The sequence below is a fragment of the Heterocephalus glaber genome, unplaced genomic scaffold (genome assembly GCF_053883595.1).
Source record: "Heterocephalus glaber isolate CG9 unplaced genomic scaffold, H.glaber_assembly_v1.0 deba00001538, whole genome shotgun sequence".
Taxonomy (NCBI): domain Eukaryota; kingdom Metazoa; phylum Chordata; class Mammalia; order Rodentia; family Bathyergidae; genus Heterocephalus; species Heterocephalus glaber.
In genome coordinates, this window is record NW_028258333.1 from 11317497 (window position 1) to 11340825 (window position 23329).

Sequence of the window (23329 nt, forward strand, 5' to 3'; positions counted from 1 at the left end):
ACTGAGTAGCTTGTTTCGTCTACTCTGGAACAACATAATACAATCCATTTACCTGGAAACGGTCTCATTTTTTAAACATCCCCTGAACAAGAAGCAGATGATAATTGGTGCTAATCATAGACACGGAGTTTCTCCTAATTCATTCACCTGCTTCGAGGCTGCTCTATCTTAGGTCATAGTGTGTGAAGAGCTAAAAATTATTCAGACTGCTATGTTGGTCCAGTCTGTTTTAATGTTTTCATCTTCACATATTATAAGACTTTAAAATTAGTGGAATTGCTTTTCCTGAGAGAATTTGTTTAGTGATTACACAAAACTTCATAAGGTATTTTAATGGTAATAAAATGTTATAATGAAAAATATCACCGTGGAAAATGAGAACAATTCCTCTAAAATCCCCCAAACCACAGTGCGTCCTTTATTCATGAGGATCTGTCTTTGTATTTCTCTATTAAAGTGCTATATATTGAATAAAAATTTGCTTAAACAAGTTCATCCAGGATCATTTATTTTCTCTCCAAAAATCTGTCATTTTATCATTTCTATATCAAGACTGCAGCAATATTTGAGAATCGTTTTATCTTAAAAATATCTCAAGAGTTCAGAGTCTCAAAGCAGTCTTAAAAACGTGTATAAGAATGAGTAGGATTGATATAAAAAAAGAATGAGTAGGATTGAAAGATTAAACAACTACACAAATAATAATGTCTTTTCAATGTCAGCATTGAATAAGAATAAAATTAATGTGTCTTTCTGAAACCTTTTTGTTCCACTGGAGTAATATGAATAGGTTGGTGCGCTTGGTGTAGCCAAGCTTTGTGTATGATGACAAGTTAAAATAGCTTGGGGAGACTTTACAAACAAAACAATTTCATTACCTGTCCATCATGTGAAGGAGGCATGGAAAATGTAATATTTACAGCACTGTATGCTGTGTCACTATAAAGAAAGGTGAATGCTAACTTTATTGTAACTCATCGATGTAGCCAATAAAATTTTATTCAGAGAAGTGTCTGGCTAAGTGTAGTCACCTGGCTTTTGTAAGGCGAAGAATATTTTGAGAAAACATGAAAAATAAATATTGTTTTTTCCTCAGTTTTATAGTCAAATATTCATTTATTTAATTCATTTGTTGATAACAAGTGACAAGTCATTGAACACAGAACATTATCTTTCTTCTGCAGGTGGATGATTCCCAGTGTGAATTCCTCAGTAGAGCAGCAGACAGTCCACCTGGAAACTATTGGGAAGGCAAATTCGCCCATTCTAAGAATACCTAACAATATATCTTCTAATAGCCCCTCAGATGAGTCTGATGCATGCAGAAGTTTCCAAGCTATTGCTCTAGGAGTCTGCAAACTACAATATAAGTCCAACCACCCTCGTGTGAAAATAAAGTTTTATTGAAAAACGATCACTTTCCATTACATATTGTTAATGGCTCCAGTTGCTCTACAACTCAGAGATAAGTAGGTTTCTGGAAGTGTATTTGTTCTCTTTGTTGTTGCTGGAACCAAATCCTTGTCACTCACAAAAGGAGAGGCTCTTCGTTCTTTGGTTCATGGTTTCAGATTTTTTTCAGTCCATGACTTAATGGCTCCAAGAGAGGGACATCATGGCAGATGGAAGTTGCTCACTTTATGGTGGTCAGGAAACAGAGCACAAAGGCAGTGTACATGCAGGAGATACACCCACCAAAGCTATACCCCCAGCCCTCCCACTGTGCCCCACTTCCTAACAGCACATTCAGTTATGAACTTCAATGCCTTAATTTGCTGATGAGTATGCCCTCCCATGATACAATGACCTTTCTGTTCATCTTGTAATCTAGTTGACAATTAAGCCTAGCCATCATAGGTGGACATAGATTGAAGCTTAAAATGCTTACTTTTTGTCTCTTTAAGAAAAAAACCATTGACTTGTGACTAGGGTATTATAAAATGCACAAAGTAGTACAAATGGCAAGAGAGAAAGTGTAGAGGTGGGGTGAACACGATCAAATTAATGAAGTCAGTAGGATTTGAAACAGATTCCAATGATGATTTGGTAAATTATATCAATGTGTTTGTCTGTGTGTGTGTGTGTGAGTTTGCATGTGGATGTGTGACTTTACAGGTTTGGCTTATCTGTAGGGTAGGGTGGGATGTACTTTTCCTCTTAGACTTGTTTATGACTCATTTTGATGGAAAGGAACATAGTTATTTCCAAGGAGAACATCAATGAACAAATCTAAATCTGTAGACACTTCTATCTGCTTCAGTTAAATGAAGAGAATGTTCGAGTCCCACCTGCCCCAAGACTGACATGCAGTATGGAAGGGTGATAGCACTTTTATTTGTAAACCACAGAGCCTTTGGGATCATTGGTTACTCCTCTAGAGCTTAGTCTCTCCCAATTTATACAATTTAGATTCAAACCATGCATGAGTGAGAAAAACAGCCACAGCTGTAGGTGAGCCCGGGTCCTGAGCCTCACAAGCCACACAGTGGGGCCACTGTAGCCACCTGGGTGGCTTTGTACCAGGACCTAGACCTGCTACTGCGTTCTCATGGACCTGGGCATGAAGGAAAATGAATGACAAAGAGAAATGGAGTCAGTTTAACATGCCAGCAGCCGGAGTGCTCCTAGGAGGCAGAGGAGTCCCAGTGTCTGGCTCATCTTGCCTTTATTCACCCAAACACGGGCACAAGCAAGGAATCAAAGTAACACAAGATCCATCTGCTTTCCAGTATTCATTAGTACGCGCTCTGGTAAGCGAATTAACCTCAGGTATCTTAACTTTTCCCTAGAACCTGCAGTATTCAATCACCCCTAAGTGCAGCCTTTCCCCTCTGTGCTCACAGAGGGGGCCAGTGAGCCCTCAGTTCTCCTCTAGTCTTTGACATAGAGCAAAGGTAATGCCTGAGAAAAGACAGTGAGCTACACACTCCGATACCATTTTGGAGAAAAATAAGAAAGCATTAGACTTTCTTTAAGGAAGGCATGACCTGAAAGAGAAGAAATAGATATTTAATTTAGAACAAATTATGATGCTAAAGAGGTAAAACATACTTCCTTAGCAAGGAGAAGCCTCAGAAGGCTGAGGAGAAAAACATGGCATCACCAAAACGATGTTAGTGGAAGATTATTCTGTTGCCAATGAATGGCTAGAAGAACAGGAAACAAATGGAAATTTATCACAAGGCTATGGCAAAGTAAAACATGAGGTAATATCCACCAGAACTCAAGCATTGCCGCCTTTGGACTTAATTCTGAGTCAATGCGTTCCATCCATTTTGCTTTCTAAATGCCACTAAAAGCAGTAGTTTATCATGTATTTTGTCCACCAGCATCATTGTTTTGACTCCAAATTTCACTCTTCCTCCCTAGACTTCTGTAGAATCTTTGCATGGACATCTCTGTCTTCCCATCATGCCCATTGTCTGTCAACCATAGCTTTGCCTTAAAATCTCTTTACTCTGAGACCCAACCAGGCTGAAAAGATTTCCAATTGCAATGAAATGGGAGGCAAAGGTCCAAAATAATCCAGAGAAGCCAGGAAATTCTCACTCAAGCAGCTGTAACTTCTGTTCAGAAGAGACTATTATCACTTTTGCTTATATTTCCTTGGCCAGAGAAAAGTCTCAGGCCCTTTGCTAAAATATATGTCAATGTGACAGACAAATGCAACCTTCTTGCAGAGAGCAAACCATGTGAAAGGCCAGCAATATGTTTTTTAAATAATATAATCTACTAAAATCTCTCTGACCCTAAAACAATCAAAATATGAGTTTGCCCAACAGGGGTCAGCATGTCTGGGAAAATATTTCTTCTTAGTCTTACAATTTCATATTTATATTTACTATTTATTTGAAATGATTTTAATATACATGTTGAATAAAATAATTGAAAGGATTTATGGTTTTTAGAAGCATGAGTCATAGAAAAGAATCAGAATATTCTGTTTTTCTATTTTAAAATATATGCATCTTTGCTTGTTTACCTGAAAGCAAAAGATGAAACAAAGACCCGTGTGACAATAGTTTACATGCCAGACAATCCCCAGTGCCAATGCAAAAGGACTTGACCAGGGTCCCTATTGGTAATAACATGGCTTAATTATATAAGAATTTCTTGGGGCCAGGGATTTAGCTCAGTGGTTCCGCCGCCTGCCTTGCAAGTGGAAGGACCCGAGTTCGATCCCTGGTATGACGGAGTCCGCCGTCACTTGTCTAACAGTACCTGAATGGGGGAGTGAGGATGAGGAAAAATAAAGACAAAGAGATAGTCCGGAGGGCTCCCAGAGACCGAGCGCCCAAGTTTTTCTCCTCTCTTTTATACAATAGGTGAGTTTGGTTGTTAATCATGACCCTTATCCAGAGACACCTGCTTCCTTGTTTTCTAGTTCTTTGGGAATTCCCCACCCTCATGGGCTTCCTTGTTTCTCAGGATTACAGAACGTTCATCACATTCCAGGGCAATCTAATTCGGCAAGGACGCGGTTCCTCATGACATAGTCTCCTTGCTTTATACAATGGAGAGTAAGATTCAAAATGGAGCCTCTTTGGCTAACTCCGCTCTCCACACACTGCTCTCCACACTGGTACCAAAGAAAAAAAAAAAAAAAAAGAATTTCTAAAAAAAAACACTGCACAGAATACTTCAAAGAATTTTTCAAGCAAAAGACAGTAAGGTCCCTTACCTTATTGTCCTAGATTCCCACTCAAAGATACAACTACTCCCTCTTTTGTTATAGTTACACAACTGTGTGGAGTGACTCCTACCACCTTGGGCAGGATAAAAAAGGACTGAAGGTAGAAAGTCAAAGATAAATTATGCTCACTTGAGGGATTTACCGTCAGAAAAAAAAATACAAAATCAGGACAATGTGGATCTATGCCTTTTACTTGAAATTAAATTTAGAACGTCTAAGAAAATGTAAATTGTCATCTAGATCCCAAGATAATGTCCACGGCAATGAGCAGGGACAAAGGGCCTCATTCAGATTGAGGGAGAATTCTCTGAGAGTCCAGGGTGAGCTGACCCTGAACAGAACCTGCTACTTGAGAACAGAGGAGGAGATAGGGCTTTGGCTGGTCACCCAGCAGCAGTAACACTAAAACTCCATGTCTTTTACTAGTAACAAATGGGTTAATGTTTACTGAGCACTTACTAGTTGTCAAGCATGTCATAAGTATACCGCTTATGAGCTTTTCATAACATATAAGAAAGTGGCAGTATTATTTTATTCAGTTTACAGATGGGAAAATGACAGCACAGAGAATTTAAATAACACTTAGTGATTACAAAGTAAGCAGTAGAGCCAGCATCCAAAGATTATTAGCTAAATTTGAGAGCTCATTTGTTGTTATTCACCTCTACCACTTAACCCCTAGTATTTTTACATTGCTGAATGTAACAGAATTTCTGAATATAGCACCTTATAGGTCTTTATTTCAGGGCCATAAAAATGTTGATTTTTTTAAGAAATAATTTTCTCATGAATTGACTGATATAAATTAAATTACAATATACATTCCTTTTGGTCTGAAGTGAATAGCAAAATTGAAATAGTGAATGGTATAACCTCTGGAGACAAAAGAAAAAGTCTTTCCCAGAAGTGTATAAGAACTATACAGTGTATCTCAAAGCAGATACACACTTAATAATTTTACAATGAAATAACATCTTGCCCAAGATCTTTTCCCAAGAAAACACATCTCCATGAGGAACAACAATAGCAACAAAAACAAAAATATGCCAAAGAGAAAATAAAACAAGTGGAAGGCTTTGTCACAAATCCATGAACGTCAGACTCACAAAGGTTGTGAACTCTTAGACCTCAGACCTATTTCACTAACTTTCTTACTGTCTCAGCTAGAAATGGAGGTGAGACTAAACCTCTCATGGAAGGGATTAGTTTTTAAGGACATTGTGTGTTTGTCATCAGTAAAACCTAATTTAAATGTAAACAATTATATAAAATGATATTTTAATTGTTACCTTTTGATGATATAAACAGATGCTCAAAGGAAAAACAACATTTTCTTAATGTCACACTGACAATCAATGTCAGGATTCAGGATTTATACATAGTAGATCTCACTTGTATGCCTTTCTCTCTTTTCTTGAACAAACCTCTGTCCAAACTCTGTGTTCACTGATAACACATTATTAAATACAAATTCCTACTTAGCCAGTGAGTTGCCATCCATTAATAACATCCCAACCCTCATTTTACTACCACCTTGTCCCTCTCAAAATTAGGTTAAATTATGCCTAGAAATATTTCGCTAGTAGTCATGGGTGCTGGTGAATATGAGAAAATGAGAAACATAAGAAATATGAACAGTTCTAATATGCCCTGAATTTGGAAAAAATGACCACAAAATATCCTGGTTTCAAAATGAGTCATAAAGCAAATATGCCTTGAGAGGTGGAAAAAAATCACATATCCAAGTTTTAAGTTGCTTTAAGTTGTCCTTGTTAAATTTAGGAATTGTGTAGTGACAATGGATTAATAAATAGGTCAAGATACATTTGATCAATTACAAAATGGAGGGATTTTTAACATACAGGAAATCAAAGAAGGGTTAATGCTGTAAAATAAATATAAGCTTTGAGGGAAAAGTGACCCATAAACGATGAGTAAAAATGGAAGATTTTGGAATAATTTTGAAAAAAAAAACCCATAAGATACCATGACTGTTTGTGTGTACAGTTGACCCTTGAACAATTTGGGCTTGACCTGCACAGATCCACTTATGTTCAGATTTTTTTTAAATATTTGTGATAATTTGAATAAACTCACAGATGAACCAAGGAGCCAGAAACACAAAACAAAGAAAAACTTGTGTAGTCCATGAATGCATTAAATATATGTAGAGAATTGTCTATTTATAAAATATATACAAATCCTTTATAAAGTGATAAAAAACGAGAGATGGTGGGGCAAGGGAAAGGGTACCTAAAAACTACTGAGGGTTCAACAATCTTTGAAGAATAATAACATTAACAAATAAATTAATAGTGTACAAGAAATTAGAGTAACTGTATAAAATTTCTTGAATTTCACTGTCAACAGAGTATGCATTCAAGTAACTCAGTACATTAAACTTAGGAATGTGTACAAATTTTAAATAAAGCTATTTTATCTGGTAATTGTACATTCCATTTTGCTCTGGGTTATGTTATAATGCAATTTAAAATAATTAAAAATTTAAACAAATCTTACAAATATGTGTTCTTGATATTCAATCGGAAGTTCAATTAGCAAGCAGTTCAGTAATATACTCGATATAAGAAGTATTACTCTTGTATTAAAGTACCGTGCACCTCTGACTTACAAATTCAAATAGTCCCTGAGATCTGGTTATAACTCAAATTGGTCAATTGAAGTTTCAGGGTCCTCTATACTTCAAAATCTCGCTCCTGTATAATTTTAGGCCACACTTTCTTCCAGGCAGATCTAAGTCCTTACAGAGACAATGGCCGAGGATTTCTCAATGAGCCCCACACAGGAAAGGATGGTATATTGTTCCTCCCAGAACTCTTTAAGGGTTAAATCTGAAGCTGAGACCATCTGGAAGCACAAGCAGCCACCATTTGGGTGGTAACTCAAGACTTTTTTATAAGTTAAAACTAAAACTCCATTCATAACCCAAGTTGTTCATACATCAGGCTGGTCGTAAATCGATGATTCACTGTATATTTGAATTTTCTGTAAAATAGAAATTTAATAGAAATTATAGGTGTAAATTTTATTGAAAACTCAGTTTCTATAGTTCTGATAACAAACACTACTCATTTACAGGTACTATATTTTAAAACAAATTCTACTTAGTTTTAAAGAAAATCAACTTGTTGTTATATGTATCCATATACATGTGCAAGTAAAGGTCATTTCCCATTTTTAGTGACACTATACACACATTTAGCATTGTGTTCCGTGTCTAAGCTAAAGTCTCAACATCATTCTTGAAAATAAAGAAGCTTGAAGTGTGAAGACAAGTCTGCTTCACTATAAACAATACAAAACAAAGACATTAAAAAATACAAATAAAACATATGGATGCCTATTGTGGCATCATTCTTATCATTCCTACAGTGAACATGGTTGACTTTTACTTTAAAAAGACCATGTATGGATATACTCTCCTTTGAGATGTCCTGGGGGCTCTATACAATAAATAATCAGTCAAAGTCAGCACGTTTTTTAAGGTCAGGCAAGGATAGGCATAGTTGCTGATAAATGGCCAAACAAATTTCATTCCATTTGCAGTAAAAGAGATTATAGTAAACTTTGAAGGCATACTGGAAATCACTCATTACAAAATGACATATTTTAGGATGCCAAATTTTCTTAGTGTTGTTTTGTTCAAATGTGACAAAGATCAGTTTTAATAGCATCATGAATGAAAATAATTGGGAGAATTTTACTTCATCATAAGCTGTATTGTAACTTATGTATATGTAATTTTCACATGTACTAATTCCACACAAGGAATGTAAACATTATGTACTAAAAAAAAAAAAAAAAGGAATCAAGAGATGGATGGGGCAGGAGAGAAGGGAAAGGGACTGAAAAAGGAATTAGGATGTGTTATGCACCTATATGAACTTCACACAGAGAATGTGTACAGGTACTAATAAGGAAAATGACCAGAAAAAAATGTATAATTGTCAAAAACCGAAATACAATCTGAAGTGGGATGAATAGAAATAGATCCCAGAGAAAAAAGAAATAATATTAGCGCAATAATATCCAAGAATATAATGAAAACAAATATTTTAAAATAGGAAACTTACTTAACATTTTAAGCACCATAATTTTATTCATTTATTATTTGACAACGAATGTGAAGTATTCATGCTGAATTTGGCATTATGAAATGGGAAAACATGTTATTCATTCTGATTGCTGTTACAGATGATATGAAGCATGATTGATTCTAGAAAAGTATTTTCTTTAATGCTTATATAATTAATATATAATTATAATACATTATATATATTATATCTATATGAATGTTTGGTTTCATTTTCTTGAACATTCCATTTTGACAAGAAATTATGGTTCCTGACATAATTTTTATCACTGTTAATTCAGTTATAATTTATAAACCATAAAATGCACCCATTGTAAATGTATATTTCAACATTTTAGTAAATTGACAAAGTGACTGCAACAATCATCAAAATCCAATTTCAAATCACTGCATCATTCCAATATGATCGTGGGTACTTAATGTGCAGTCAATCCCCAGTCCCAGTCCCAGGAATATACTTATCTACCTTTACAGATTCATTTTTTCTGACTTTTAATATAAAAGGAGTAATAGAATATATGAAATTTGCATCTAGGTTTTTTTTGCTTAAATTATTTTATTGGTACACAGGTAATGGGAAAAAAATAAGAACCAAGATACTGCATCTAGGTTCTTTAAATTAGCAAAGTTTTGAGACTCATACGTACTCTTGCATTGCAAATTCTTTCCATTAGCATCGCTGTATAGTATTCCAGTGTCTGGATATCAACAGTTCATAAATAGATGCTTGGTCTTCATTTTTTTAAGTATTAAGAAAAATTTACTTTTCCGTATAAAATTTTTTCAGTAGACATAGATTTTAATTATTTTTAAGCCTACCTTGGAGGTGATGAATTCTCTAATTTTATTTGTTTCCTAGAAATGGTATCATGTGGTATGGTTAGCTTATAATTTACTTTTCTTAAAAATACTGCCATATTTTTTTCAAAGTTTACATTCCCACCAGCAATACAATAGAATTCCATTTTCCCACTTCCTATCAACGTATTGTATCATTTTTTGTAAACATTTTAATGGGGCAAAGTGGTATATTATTTTAGCTTAGTTTGCTCTAGCCAATGATTAATAAAGTTGAGTATAAATTTTGAAGGAAAATAATTTTAATTAAGACTCCTGTATCTCCATATGTAAATACTTTCTGAAGATTGAAACTTCATATTTACATATATTTATATATTACCATGTGATACTTTGGTACAAATGTAGAAGGCATCATGATCAATCTGGGTAATTAGTATTTGACTCTCTCTAAACATTTATTATTTCTTTGTATTAGGTTGCTTGAAATATCTTATTCCTTATAAAGTGTATAATAAATTGTTGTGAATTAAAGTCACAGTACTTAGCTGTGGCATGTCTAAACTTTGGCCTGCCTTTCTTTGCTCTCCCATTTTACAGAGGATTCCTTATAAAACATGTAACATTCCTCTTTCCCCACAGCCCCGCCAGCATTTGTTATTGGTTGACTTCTTGATAGCAGCCATTCTTTCTGGGGTGAGGTGGAATCTCAGCGTTGTTTTCATCTGCATCTCTTGAATGACCAGTGATGTTGAACATTTTTTCATGTGTTTATTCATTTCTACTTCTTCATCTGAGAAGTGTGTATTCATCTCAGATGCCTATTTTTGTATTGGGTCTTTAAATTTTTGAGGAGGGTGATTTTTTTTTCAGTTTTTTATATATTCTAGATATCAGTCTTTTGTCTGAGGAGCAGCTGACAAAATTGTTTTCCAGACTGTTCGTTGTCTGTTTGCTTTGTTGGTGATTTCTTTTGTTGTACAAAAGCTTTTTAATAGGATGAGATACCAGTTGTTGATTCCTTGTAATATTTCCTGTACAGTTGAAGTTTGGTTCATAAAGTCTTCCCCTAAACCCATGTCTTAAATGTCTAACAGGTACTTTGAAATAGGAGAAAAAAGTTCAGATGGGAAGGAGCATGGGAGGGGGCAGAAGAGAAAAAAAGATAAAATTGAAACAAAGCTTTTGTAAATAAGGAGGGGAAGAAGGGTTGAAGGGAATGAGAAAAAATAAGAATTGAAATATATCACATACAGGCACAAATTCCACATGATGAATGTGATATATATATATATATAACAATAAACATAAAAATAAAACATATAACATAATTAATGTATATATATATATATATATGTAGCAAAACTTCATTTTTATTTTTATTTTATTTTATTTTTGTTTTGGTACCAGGGATCAAACTCAGGTCCTTGCTCTTGCGAGGCTGGCAGCAGAACCACTGAGCTAAATCCCCAGCAATTTTTAATTTTTTATCATCACATTAAAAAAAACAAGTAGGCCATAGTTTGGACACTACTGTGAGACATTTCACATACAAGTGAAAACATTTGGTAAATGGATTTCTGTACCTGATTTATTTCTCAGCATCATGTGCTCCAGTTTCAACTATATTTTTACTTATGGAAGAATTTCATTCTTTTTTAAACTTATTTTAACTGGTACATAAAAAATGTAACAATTATACATATCAGTGGGATACAAGGTAATGTTTCAATGCATGTAAATATTGCATAATTTTTAAATCAGATTAAACATATTTATCTCTTCAAACATTAATCAGTTCTTTAGAGCAAAAAATTCCAAAGGTCTTTCTTGTAGCTTTTAAAAATGTATGGTAGATATTAGTGACCTACGGTTACCTGCTGAGCAACGACACTTCAGAGCTCCTTGCTCCTCTGTAACTACAACCTCGTACCCACTGATCACCCTGTCCTCATACCTCTCCTCACCTCTTTTTTCTGGCCTACTGTAACCACCATTGTGCCCTCAAGTTCCATGAGATAAATTATTAGATTCTACTTTTAAATGAATCTATAAGTTGTTTTTGAGTATTCCAGACATTTTTGCAGTATTAATTTTTCCAACCTATAAATACAACATGTCTTAGTGGCCTCTTTTAATGTTTTTATTACCATTTTATAATCTTCACTGTAGTGGTCCTTCATTGGCTTGGTTCAATTTCTATATATTATATATTTTGTGGCTATTGTGAATATGGTTACTTTCTTGATTGCTTTCTCAGTAAGTTCATTATTGGTATATAAAAATGGCACTGATTTCTGTATGTTGGTTTCCTATCCTATAACTTCTTGAAAAACTTTTACCAGTTCTTTGGTGGAGTATTTAAATCTTTACATGAGAGATTTGTCATATACTCAGTTCCTTTTTTAATATTGAATGCCTTTCATTTTTTTCTCCTGTTTTACTTCTAAGGACAATGCTTCTAATACTATGTTGAGAATAAGTGAGGAAAGTAGATAGTCTTTTTCATTTTTTTCTCAATATGAAATCAACTATGGCTTGTCATACAGTTTTTAATGGACAATGCTTCTAATAGCTATTTGATCAATAAGTGATGGATATGATTCAGTTGTACAATATTTTTGGTGTACTTTTGGATTCAGTTGGCTAGAATTATGTTGAGAATTTTTGAATCTATGTCTATCAGTAATAATTTGTATTGATTTCTATTGTTATTGTTGTATGCTTATTTGGTTTAGTTTTCAGGGTAATTAAGGAGTTATAAAATGATTTGGAAGGCTTGCGTCCTTTTCAGTTTTAAGGAATGGGTTAATAGTTATTGTTATCAGTTCTTTGAAAATGAGATGAAACTCAACAGGTAAATCTGCTAATCTTGGGCTTTTCTTTCTCAGGACACTTTATTATTGAACCAACAGAATAACTCATTATTTTTTCTTTTCCATGGCTTCATGCTTCAATTTTGCTAGATTATATTTGTCAAGAAACCTATCCATGGTCGTAGGAAGTTTTCAATTTTTTTGCATGTAGTTGTTCAAAATTATCCTTAAGGAGTCTTTGAGTTTCTATTTCTATTTGGTTTGTATAATTGAGTCCTGTAGTGTTGGCTGCATAAATATCTACGATTTTTAATTTATGTTTATCAGTTTACTATTTCAATGTGACCTTCTTAATTTTCCAGTGTACCTTTGAGTTATGACTGCCCTGACCCGAATAACTTGGGTTATGTCTGGAATTTTAGTTTTCACTTACAATCAAAGTCTTGAGTTACGACCCAAATGCAGGCCACTTGTGCTTCCAGATGGCCTCAGACACAGATATAACCCTGAAGAGTTCTGGAAGGAGCATTACACCATCTTTTCCTGTACGAGGCTAATAGAGAAATCCTGGGCCAATGTCTCTCTAAGGACACTGAGATCTGCCTGTGTACAGGAGAGAGACTTTGAAGGCCGTCGAGTTACAACCAGCCCTTTCTAACGAACTGAGCTTGTAAGTCAAGGATCCACAGTACATTATTTTTATTTTAAAAATACTGTATCTGTTATAATGATAACCACTCCTGCTCATTGTTGGTTCCTGTTTACATATGATATCTTTGTCCATGCATTCACTTTTAATCTATGTGTCTTTACTGGTGGAATCAGTTTCTTATAGGTAACCATATATAATTGCTGCTATCATAAAATTATACATTACAATATAGTCTTGTCATTTTAATTCATTTCCTAGCTAGTTTGTATATCTTTTGTTCTTTCCACATTCCTTATATTTTAATTCATAAAGTTTATTTCTTTTTCCTTGTTGCTTGTTGGTTATGTTGATAATCTTTGATTATTTTCCCATTCTGCTTTGTTTGCTGCATTAATTTTATACTTCTCTATCTTTTTGTGATTGTGGTTGTCCTTATACTTTTAGTATAAAATGCCTTAATGTTTCTTGTAAGCCTGCCCAGTGGCAATGAATTCTCTAATTTTATTTGTCTTGAAAATACTTTATTTCTGCTTCATTTCTAATGAAAAGATTGTTTCGGTATAGTATTCTTGCCTGGTAGGTCTTTCTTTCAAGACTTTGAATATATTATCCCTTTATTTCTGGCCTGCAAGTTTTCTTCGGATAAATGTGCTATTAGTTTCATGATGATTCCCATATATGTGACTGCATGACTTTCTGTTAGTATTTTTAGAAATTTTTCTTTTTCTTGCACATTTGATAGTTTGACTATACTGGGTCATGGGGAAGATTTTATTGGTCAAATCTACTCGGGATACTTTAGCTTCCTGGACCTAGACATGGATATCTTCCTAAGGTTTGGAAAGGTTTTAGCTATAATTTTGGTGACTATATTTTGTATGACTTTTCTATTTTACTCCTTTTGTAATAGACATAATGTGAGTATTTATTTGCTTAATAATGTTTTATAATTCTTATGGGCTTTCGCAGACCTTTTTAATTCTATTTTCTAATATTATATGTGTTTCCAAGATCATACATTCTTTCTTCTACTTGATATAATTTCTTGTTGAGGCTCTAAATTACATTTTAAAAGTTTCATTTATTGAGTTCACCTTCTTTATTTCTGTTTGCTTACTTCTTTTATCTTTTAGTTGAATTTCCTGGACTATTTTTTCTTTTTGAAATATCTCCTCTTCTACTTCCATGGGATTCCTTAATATCATTATTTTCAGTTATATTTTGTAATTTATTAATACTCCTTTCTTCCAGGTGTGTTGCCAAAGGACTAGTGTCTCTTTGGTGGTATCCTGTTACATTGTTTTTTGAATGTTTCAGTCTCCTTCCATTGATATTTACATGTCTGGTGATTCAATTGTCTCTGCCAATATTATTGGATGGTTTTTATACTAAAACACTTTGTCCTGTGAATGTGTTCCAAGGGTGTTGATTGAGCAGACCACAGTATATTTGGTACAGAGGGTGTGGTGATTTTTGAGTAGCTTCTCCAGCTGTAATCAGATTCTGGCTTTATCTCAATGGCCTTGGCTACATAGGTTTGTGGGATTGTCCCATCAGCTGAGATGTGACTTTCTTTAATTGGGCAGATTAATGAGAGGCTCTGAGCCTTGTAAATCAAGATATGTTTAAGGAGTCCCCATCAATTTCCATAAATTGTGTGAGACAGAGCTATTCTGATGTGGCTGGCCTGAAGTATTCAGTTGGCTTGGAAGTAGACAGAGGGTTGTAATCAGTTTCTGAGAGCCACACATGGACCAAGCTACTCCATTGGTTCCAGAGAGCATGCTACATATGCCTGGTAACAAAAACAAGGTACCTATCAGTGCTTGAGATGCCTAACAGTGTCCAAAGTCTTCATTAGGGGCTTTTAGGGAATGAACAACTTAAAGCCTGTCTATCTGGCACCTATGATTCATAGTAGGTAGGCTGGGGCACCCATCTACTTCTGGTATGCTCAGAGTGCTGACCTGCTCAGGGTGAGATCCCTGGATGCTTCTTGTGGTGGTGGAAGAATAGCTGAAGCCACCAATCCAGGCCAGTACATGAGTGTGTAACTTCCGCCTCCTGGCTCCTGACACTAGCAACATGAGCTGTTGTTACCTGGTTCTTCCCACCATTCTGCATGAGCAGGATACCAAGGTTCTTTTCTTTCTTTCTTTCTCTTTCTTTCTTTCTTTCTTTCTTTCTTTCTTTCTTTCTTTCTTTCTTTCTCTCTCTCTCTCTCTCTCTCTCTCTCTCTCTCTCTCTCTCTCTCTCTGTCTCTCTCTCTCTCTCTCTCTCCCTCTCTCTCTCTCTTTCTTTCTTTCCTGTATTCAGGAGCTTTTTTACCTAACTCAAGGTGATGAAGATTCTGTATTATTGTTATTATAAATTTTTTATTGTTTTATATGTTATATTTAAGTCTGTGACCTATTTTGTATATGAGAAAAACACTACATTCATCTTTTTGCATAATGATAACCAATTTTCTCCCACACTAGCTGTTGAAAAAAGGTATCCTTTTCCTAGTGAATTCCCTTGGCTCTTTTATGGAGAGTCAATTGAAGTAGAAGATGACAAATTCTACACACATGAATAACTTGGCATCACTTTTCCCTATAAATAAGCCATATTTTTGAGGGAGCAAATAAAGAAAATTAATGAGGCAGCAATACCATTTCTTTTATACCCACAGTCTCTCTAATGGCAGAGTAACCTGGGAGTTACATAAAAGCCTGTTTAATCAAAATTTAGTGTTTGGTTATTTGACATTAGCTGTTTGATGATGAGAAAAGGAAAATTATTTGAAAAAAGACTTTGTCAACATTTTGATCCTTTCAATATCTTTTGAAACACAATGTAATCTGAAGCTTCTCTTTTATTTATTTACTAATCCATGGTTTAGAAATAGAAAATACTTTTTATTTTAAAAGTCTGTTATTACTCTATTTTATATCCTCCCTGATAATACCATTTAGTAGGTTAATTATGTGTTGACACAGTTTATGATAAGAGCTGCAGACCGTATGGTACTAGGAAGACAGATTATATTGGAAAGTGCTTTTAAAATACTTTTGCTAACAGCTGCTGCTACTTACAGTTGCCATGTCAGAGATAGTACCCAACTTAAGATATTCCTCAGGGAATGGAAGGTGATCTTTAATATTACAGGCGAGAAAGCTGACTCTGAACTACCATTATAGCAGCTTAATGGTTCCCAGTGGGAGATAGTTTCAGGATTTATTTCTTCCATGCTGATTGGTGAAAAGTCATGTTTGCATCCATGCTTTATATAAAGATTTTCTTTGCAATAAACTTCTCTGATATTGAGAGTAAATTCAGTGTTACACATAAAATAGACTAGAGAGGAGAAAAACTGTAGTTCATTGGCTGAATTCCTAGCACTCAAAACACAAGGGAAACAAAATTTTATGTTGGGGATCAAATGAAAGATCAATCAGTAAAGATGCCAAATAACACTGGAAAATCAGAGCTTACAAGACAGAAGGCTGAATGGGAGGAAGATAGGAAGAAAAATAAAAAAGGAATGAAAAAATGACAGAGACCATGTTTGGTAGTTGACACCTGTACTAGAATGTGGGGCTCGTGGCCCTCATTCTGTTCACACTGTTCTGTATTCACTCTTTCAATGGTCTCCATTCACTCTGTCATATTGACATGTGGCAAGTAATAACCAATGGACAGTGGCAAACATAACACAAGTAGTTGTTTAAATAGTGGAGCTTCTTCCCCTCTTGCTGCTTTTGGAGCCTCTGCAGATGCTTCTATGTAAATACAAATATAAATATTGATGATATGATACCCATTTATAGATAAATACGTTTATGCTGAATAGTGTTTACCCGAGGAAAAGTGATACCATTTCAGAGAAGGAATTTATACCAGCTGCTCAAAACTAATGTCACAGGCTTATGACTAATTGTGGACAGATTCAACTGAGTTTTCAACTAGAAAACCTAGAGCCCCCTACCTTACTTGAGAACACATTTCTGACCCACAGAATCATGAGCTACATCAATAGTTGTTGAAGTAAATCACTATAATTTAGGAAGATTTGGTGTGAAATAGATGTAAAGATGATTTTATTTTCAATGAATATGATAGGCTATTATTAGATTATTATAAACCAGGTTTTCAGGCATTATTTGAGAAATTATATCTTTTAGCAATATCTACATAGTTGTTGACTGACAGTTTTAATATTGTTTGGGTAGCAAAAATATACTAATAACAAAATATAGAACTTTACTTTAGAACATTCTCAGCTCCTTTTTCATAGAGCCAGCAATTATTTCATAATAACTAAGGAGTCATGAAATTTTATTCAGAAGAAAGCTCAGAAAATTTCTAATAGCAAACATTAAATAAATAACAAAAAATAATGATAATAATAACTGCATATCTTATTGTTTCTTCTTAGTATTTTCTTTTTTTTTTTTGGTACCAGGAATAGAACTTGGGTCCTTGCACTTGGGCAGCAGGCGGCGGAACCACTGAGCTAAATCCCCGGCCAATTATTATTTCTTCTTGTAAGTTTCAAATATTAATTATATCTAGTCTGGCAAATATCATTATATTTTTTCTTTAATCATACGCTCATTTTGGAAAGGCATGTTATTGCTTAATATTTTTCAGCCACTTAGAAGAATTTTGTAGATAGGGCAAAACCGTGCTTTCAAAGTAGAGGGAATGGTAAAGAATCACAGTGTCTATTGGGTATCCGAGATATTTAAAATGTGTAGAATGGTATCAAAACAAATCATCTCTTTGTGTATTATGAAATAGCAGCTCTATTTTTTTTCAAGTCTGATCATGCTCTATTCAAATTTATATGTCAGCAATGCATCACTGTCCGTAAATTATGTTTTTTTTCTTTCATTTTCCCACACTCTCCACATTCTCTCAGAAATGCCTCCTTGAAAATCATTTCCAATCTCTTGAATCTCAGGATAGGTTGTAATAATCATCTGTTAGATATCTGAAAATACTTGTGGAATAGAATGATTTTAGGAAAATATAATAAAATAGAAATAGGAGTGGTGAGGAAAAACAGAGACTGAATAAAAATATATCCATTTTTATGAGAATTTTAATAAGAACTGTAATTGATGACTAAACAATTTTGCTAGAAACCAACAAAGTAAAATTAGCTGAAGGATGGGATATATGGGAAAAAAAGGAAAGTTTTGGAAGTGTACTTCTTTGTATGTACATTTTGAGCAGATAATATAACTGTAGGGTACACTGTTGAAAATGCACACAAATCCACTAAAGGGATCTCTCTCTCTCTCTCTCTCTCTCTCTCTCTCTCTCTGTGTCTTTCTCTATATGCAAGTTTCTCTCTCAATGGATACCCCATGTGACTCTCTTTGATATTTTTTGTAGAGATGTCTGAGGTTTTATATTTCACATTTTCTTCTTATTTAACCAGAGGATAGTTTTAGATGTCCAGAAGCCAGTCTTATGTTGTTTTTTCTGTAGGCTATGATGCAACAAATACCATAGGAGTGCTGTTTTTTATCTAATCGAGAAGAGAAACCAAAGAGCTTCTCTAACATCCTCAATGTTTATAAAATCCATACAGCAAGTGTTCCAGAGCCTGACAAGTAATCTATATGTCTCTGGTCATTCAATTTTTGACCTCTTGAACTAAGAGAGACTGAGAGGCTTTCAAGGTAAGCTTTTTCATGATGTCAATTACAAGGCCTTTTTGATTTCCTTGAGTGACCTTATCCTGCCTAAATAGTTTCTTTTATTTTTGAAGAACAAACATTAAAGCACTTTGAATAGTTTCTTTTGTTTTGAAGAAAAAACACTGAAAACAAAATATTATATGTGTTGTATTTAATGCAGTAATGAACTCTTTTGCATTTGGCCTTTATAGACATTTATGAAAATCTGAATCACTTTTTTTAATTATAAGAAGAATTGCCTGTAATTTCTTCCTCAGCTATCAGATGATTTTACAGCCCTCCCTATGGCTGTGTGACCGGCAGTGCTCCAACGGAGAGGTCTACTTAGCCACAAGGGTAAAATCACACTTGGCCATGAGATGAGAGTGGGATATGAGTGGAGATTATGTGAGCTCCCTCCAAGTTACAACATTAAAGCCTATTACATATATTTTCCCTTGATTTCCCCTGTTAAAATTGTAACACGCTTATAAGGGATGTTTATTGTTCCATGTTTTTTTTTGGTTTCTAGGTATAGAAGAATAAAATTGTTTCTAACTCAGAGGTAACAATTAAAGGCACATATAAACCACTGCAAGGTCAGTACTTCTAGTCAGCGTACATAAGGTAGTAAAAGTGGACTAAAGAAAAGTATTAAAATGTAAATTCTAGAAAATTCCTTTTGAATATTTTAAATGATAGGTATTAATACATTATGTATTTATTACATAGAAATGAATGAACTATAGAATTTGCTTCACTGAACCCTTCTTTACCAGATGTGCAAGGGAGCATGCATTTTTATGTGTGTGTGTTACATAGATACAGCCAACACATGATAGATTCATAATAAATTCAAAAAATACTCTTTTATTGATTATTTTATTAGTACACATTTGTATTACATAATGTTCACAATCCTTGTGAGGAATTGGTACATTTACATAATAAATCTTAACTCCTTTTTTCATCCTCTTTCTCTCCTCTCCCACTCTACTCCCTATGCCACTGGAACCATTTCCACCTTTAGAAAGATCTGCCTCCCTACATCCTATCCTCCTTTATTTTGCTCTTTATTTATACTTTTGGTTTCTCACGTAAGATAAACCATGAAATGTTTAAGTTTGTGTATCTGATTATTTCAATACTATGGCATAAAGGTGCATCTATTCTCCTAAAATGATTCAAGTCTATCTTGCTTTATAGAAGAGTAGTAGTCCCTCATGTGTAAAAAATCACATATGTTTATCCATTCATCTTTTGATAGACATACAGGCCACTTCCAAGATTGAGCCATTAAGAATTGTACTGCTTGAAATAGAAACAAACTTGAAGTGTGATATAAAAAAGGTGAATATTACATTTTAAAAATTACGGTAAAAGACACATGACAATTAATCCCCCTGAAAATACTTTTCCTTACATTAAGGACCCTTATCCCATTATTGCTACCACTTTCTGAAGCAATTCTGGAATTCCCCTCTCATGAGTGTCTTTAATTTCACTATTGTGTCTACCTCAGTGTTCTGAATCCATTGACAGCATTTGCCTTTCACAGTCATTTTGAGCTTAAGGAACAGCTAGAATTTGTGTGGTGCCAGATCTAGTGAATTAGGTAGAAGGAGATGGCCTTTCCATTGGTTGACACTCATCAAAAGATTCTCCATCTTTTTTATCAAACTGCATAAAAATGCAAAAGAGGACTTCCAGAATTGCTTCAAAAAGTGGCAAGAATGTTAGGATAAATGTGTTGCAAGCAAGGGGGAATGTTTTGAGGGTGATTAATGGCAATGTATTTTTTACTACAATAAAGCAATACATTAAATATTTACCAGATTTTGATCAGGCCTTGTATCGTCAAGGCAATCCGAATAGTATGTACTTCGTTAATGACTTTTAAACAAAAAAAATTGCTTAGCATATATACTTAAAATTGATATCTCTACCTTTGAAATAAAGAAGAGAATATTGGAAGTAATTGTTGACTACACACTTGGTTTGAATTCGGTTTTCTGCATCATGGCTTACACTTGAAATTTACATGGACATAGATTCCTATCTGAAATCCAGTTTTATGCATCAAAAGCTAGAAAAATTTGAGAAGAGTAAAATCAATATAGCCTCTGAGAAATAAAACAGTAAGGCTTCCAAGGGATAAACATGGTTTAATCAAAACCAATGTACCTGAATGACATGTTATTAATTTTCCTATACATTTTGAAAGAAATACAAGTTGCATAAAACATGCATCCTGATTATACAAAGGAGTTTGACAAAGTCTCATGATACCACTTCTCTTTAGATTTCAGTAGCATCTACTAGAAGAACACATTCTTTGATCTGCCACTGTGTGATGGCTAAGGGAGCCAGTGAATTTCCTGCAAAGTGAAGAAAGACATTTTGTCTCATAGTAAGACTGAAAGGAAGTTCACTATTTGAAACATAGTTTTTAAAAGTTAATGGAAGCAAAATACACTTTTTCTTCATTTTGATCTAAAAAAACCCCCAAACTTTACTAATTTGTAAGTTTACACTTGAATATTGCTAAGTAATATATGTACATTATTGGGCAAATTATCTCCAGAAATTTTATGACCTAGCAAATTTTATACTCTATACCTTTTAAACAATAGCTTTCTACTTCCTTGGAGAGAGTGTGGATCCATCCTTACTATAGGGAGCCCCTAAATATTTCTGTCTTAAGTCAGTACGTCCCATACTTAAGGCTGTACCTATTTTTCTGCATGGAAATCTTCATGCATTTCCAAAAGGCCCATGAATTCCACATCTCCCAACCTAACCCAAGATTCTTGCCCTTGTTCATCGAGTCTACATACCTCGTGGAAGGTCAAATCTATAAGCTGTCTTTTGCTCAAAGGTAAATGGCTTTCCGTCATTTTCGTGAAGTTCTGAATTTTAGTTTCCATTCATACAATTTTGTTTCTGAGGGTGACTATTATATTCCTGTCTTTGTTTATGCTTGTATAACAAAATACTGTTATAGACTAGGTAATTTAAAATGAAAAGAATTAGGGCCGGGGATTTAGCTCAATGTTTCTGCCGCCTGCCTCACAAGCACAAGGTCCTGAGTTTGATCCCTGGTACCAAAAGAAAAAAGGAAAAGAATTAATTAGATCACAGTTAAATAAGCTGGGAAGTCCAAGAGCCAGGCCCCAGCATCTGGAGAAAGACTTCTTGCTATGTCATTTCATTGCAGAAGGCAGAAACCCTAAACCTAATCCTAACCCTTTTATTAAGATATTAAGCCCACACATGAAGGTGGAGATCTAATGGTTTAATAATCTCTTCTAGGCCCCACCTCCCAATTCACTCAACATAACTTTTTGAAGAGAAAAATGTTCAAACTATAGTAACTCCCAAATTCATGATCTACAAATTTGGATAAGGTATCCCACTTCTAGGTTTATGCAAAGGGGTTTATTAGGAGAGGCTTGTTGCTTTCTTTGGTGACTTGCACATCACACTTACTGCTAAGTATTTGTAAGATTAACAAAATTTGGAAATATTCTAAAATTCTGCTGTGATGATTCAAAGACAGCCATGAGAAAAATAGCAGAACCACAAGTCATGAGATTATGAAACTAAAAGAAAGTCTATAGAATACTGTCCAGCCAGTAGTCATGTAAATTATGATGGAAGGATTTGATCTGTTTGAAGTCTAAAGAAAATTTACTATCTTCTGCCAGAAATTAAAAATAAATAATAAAAATCTCAAACCTCACAGCTCATATACAAAAGTTATTTGTTGAATTTTCCAAATGTTAACAAAATTTCCAAAATTTGACATAAAGTCACTATCAATGAATTATGAAGCTTTAAATTAATTTTCTAAATCATAAACTATCTAATAGAAAATGATAGTATTTCTATAACTTTATAGACAGTTATGCTATAATATTTTGTATGAAGAGGTAATTTAAAATTAAGAGGACAAATATTTATTGAAAATATTATTTTATATGATATGACAGACAGATAATCCACTATTTTATAATTTTTGATGGTTTCAATTTATAAAAAATTGCTGAGATTTTTCTTTGTTATCCATTCTACATGAACAACCACTTACTCTGTCTAGAGTTAGTAATAATTTTATATTATTTTTCTTATATAACTCCTCCATTTTTAAAACATATCATCCTTTAATATCTAAATCTTTAGTATTCAATGTAGATAGTCTTTCCTATTCAAAAATGAACCTCTGAGATGATTTTTCCTATGGCAGACAAACAACAAAATCCAAGAATTAAGAAAAGAGTTGACTTAGAGTAAAATGAGCCTCTTAAGAAGGAAATTTAAAAGCAAGATTTTAGATCTAAAATGTCCACAGATAATCTCATGTGTTTAGGGTTGGGCATAGTCAGAGCTGTGACCTGCTCAGATATATTCTTGTCTTTGGGTCCTCCCTTCATTCTCTTCTGCTTGGTTGCCATGAGGTGAGTAGTTCTCCTCTGCCAGGTACTTCTACCATGCATTTGCTAGTTTGGAGCCAGCCAACCATGGAATGAATCCCCAGGAACTTTGAAGCAAATTAAGTCTTTCTTCCTTTAAATTGTGTGTGTC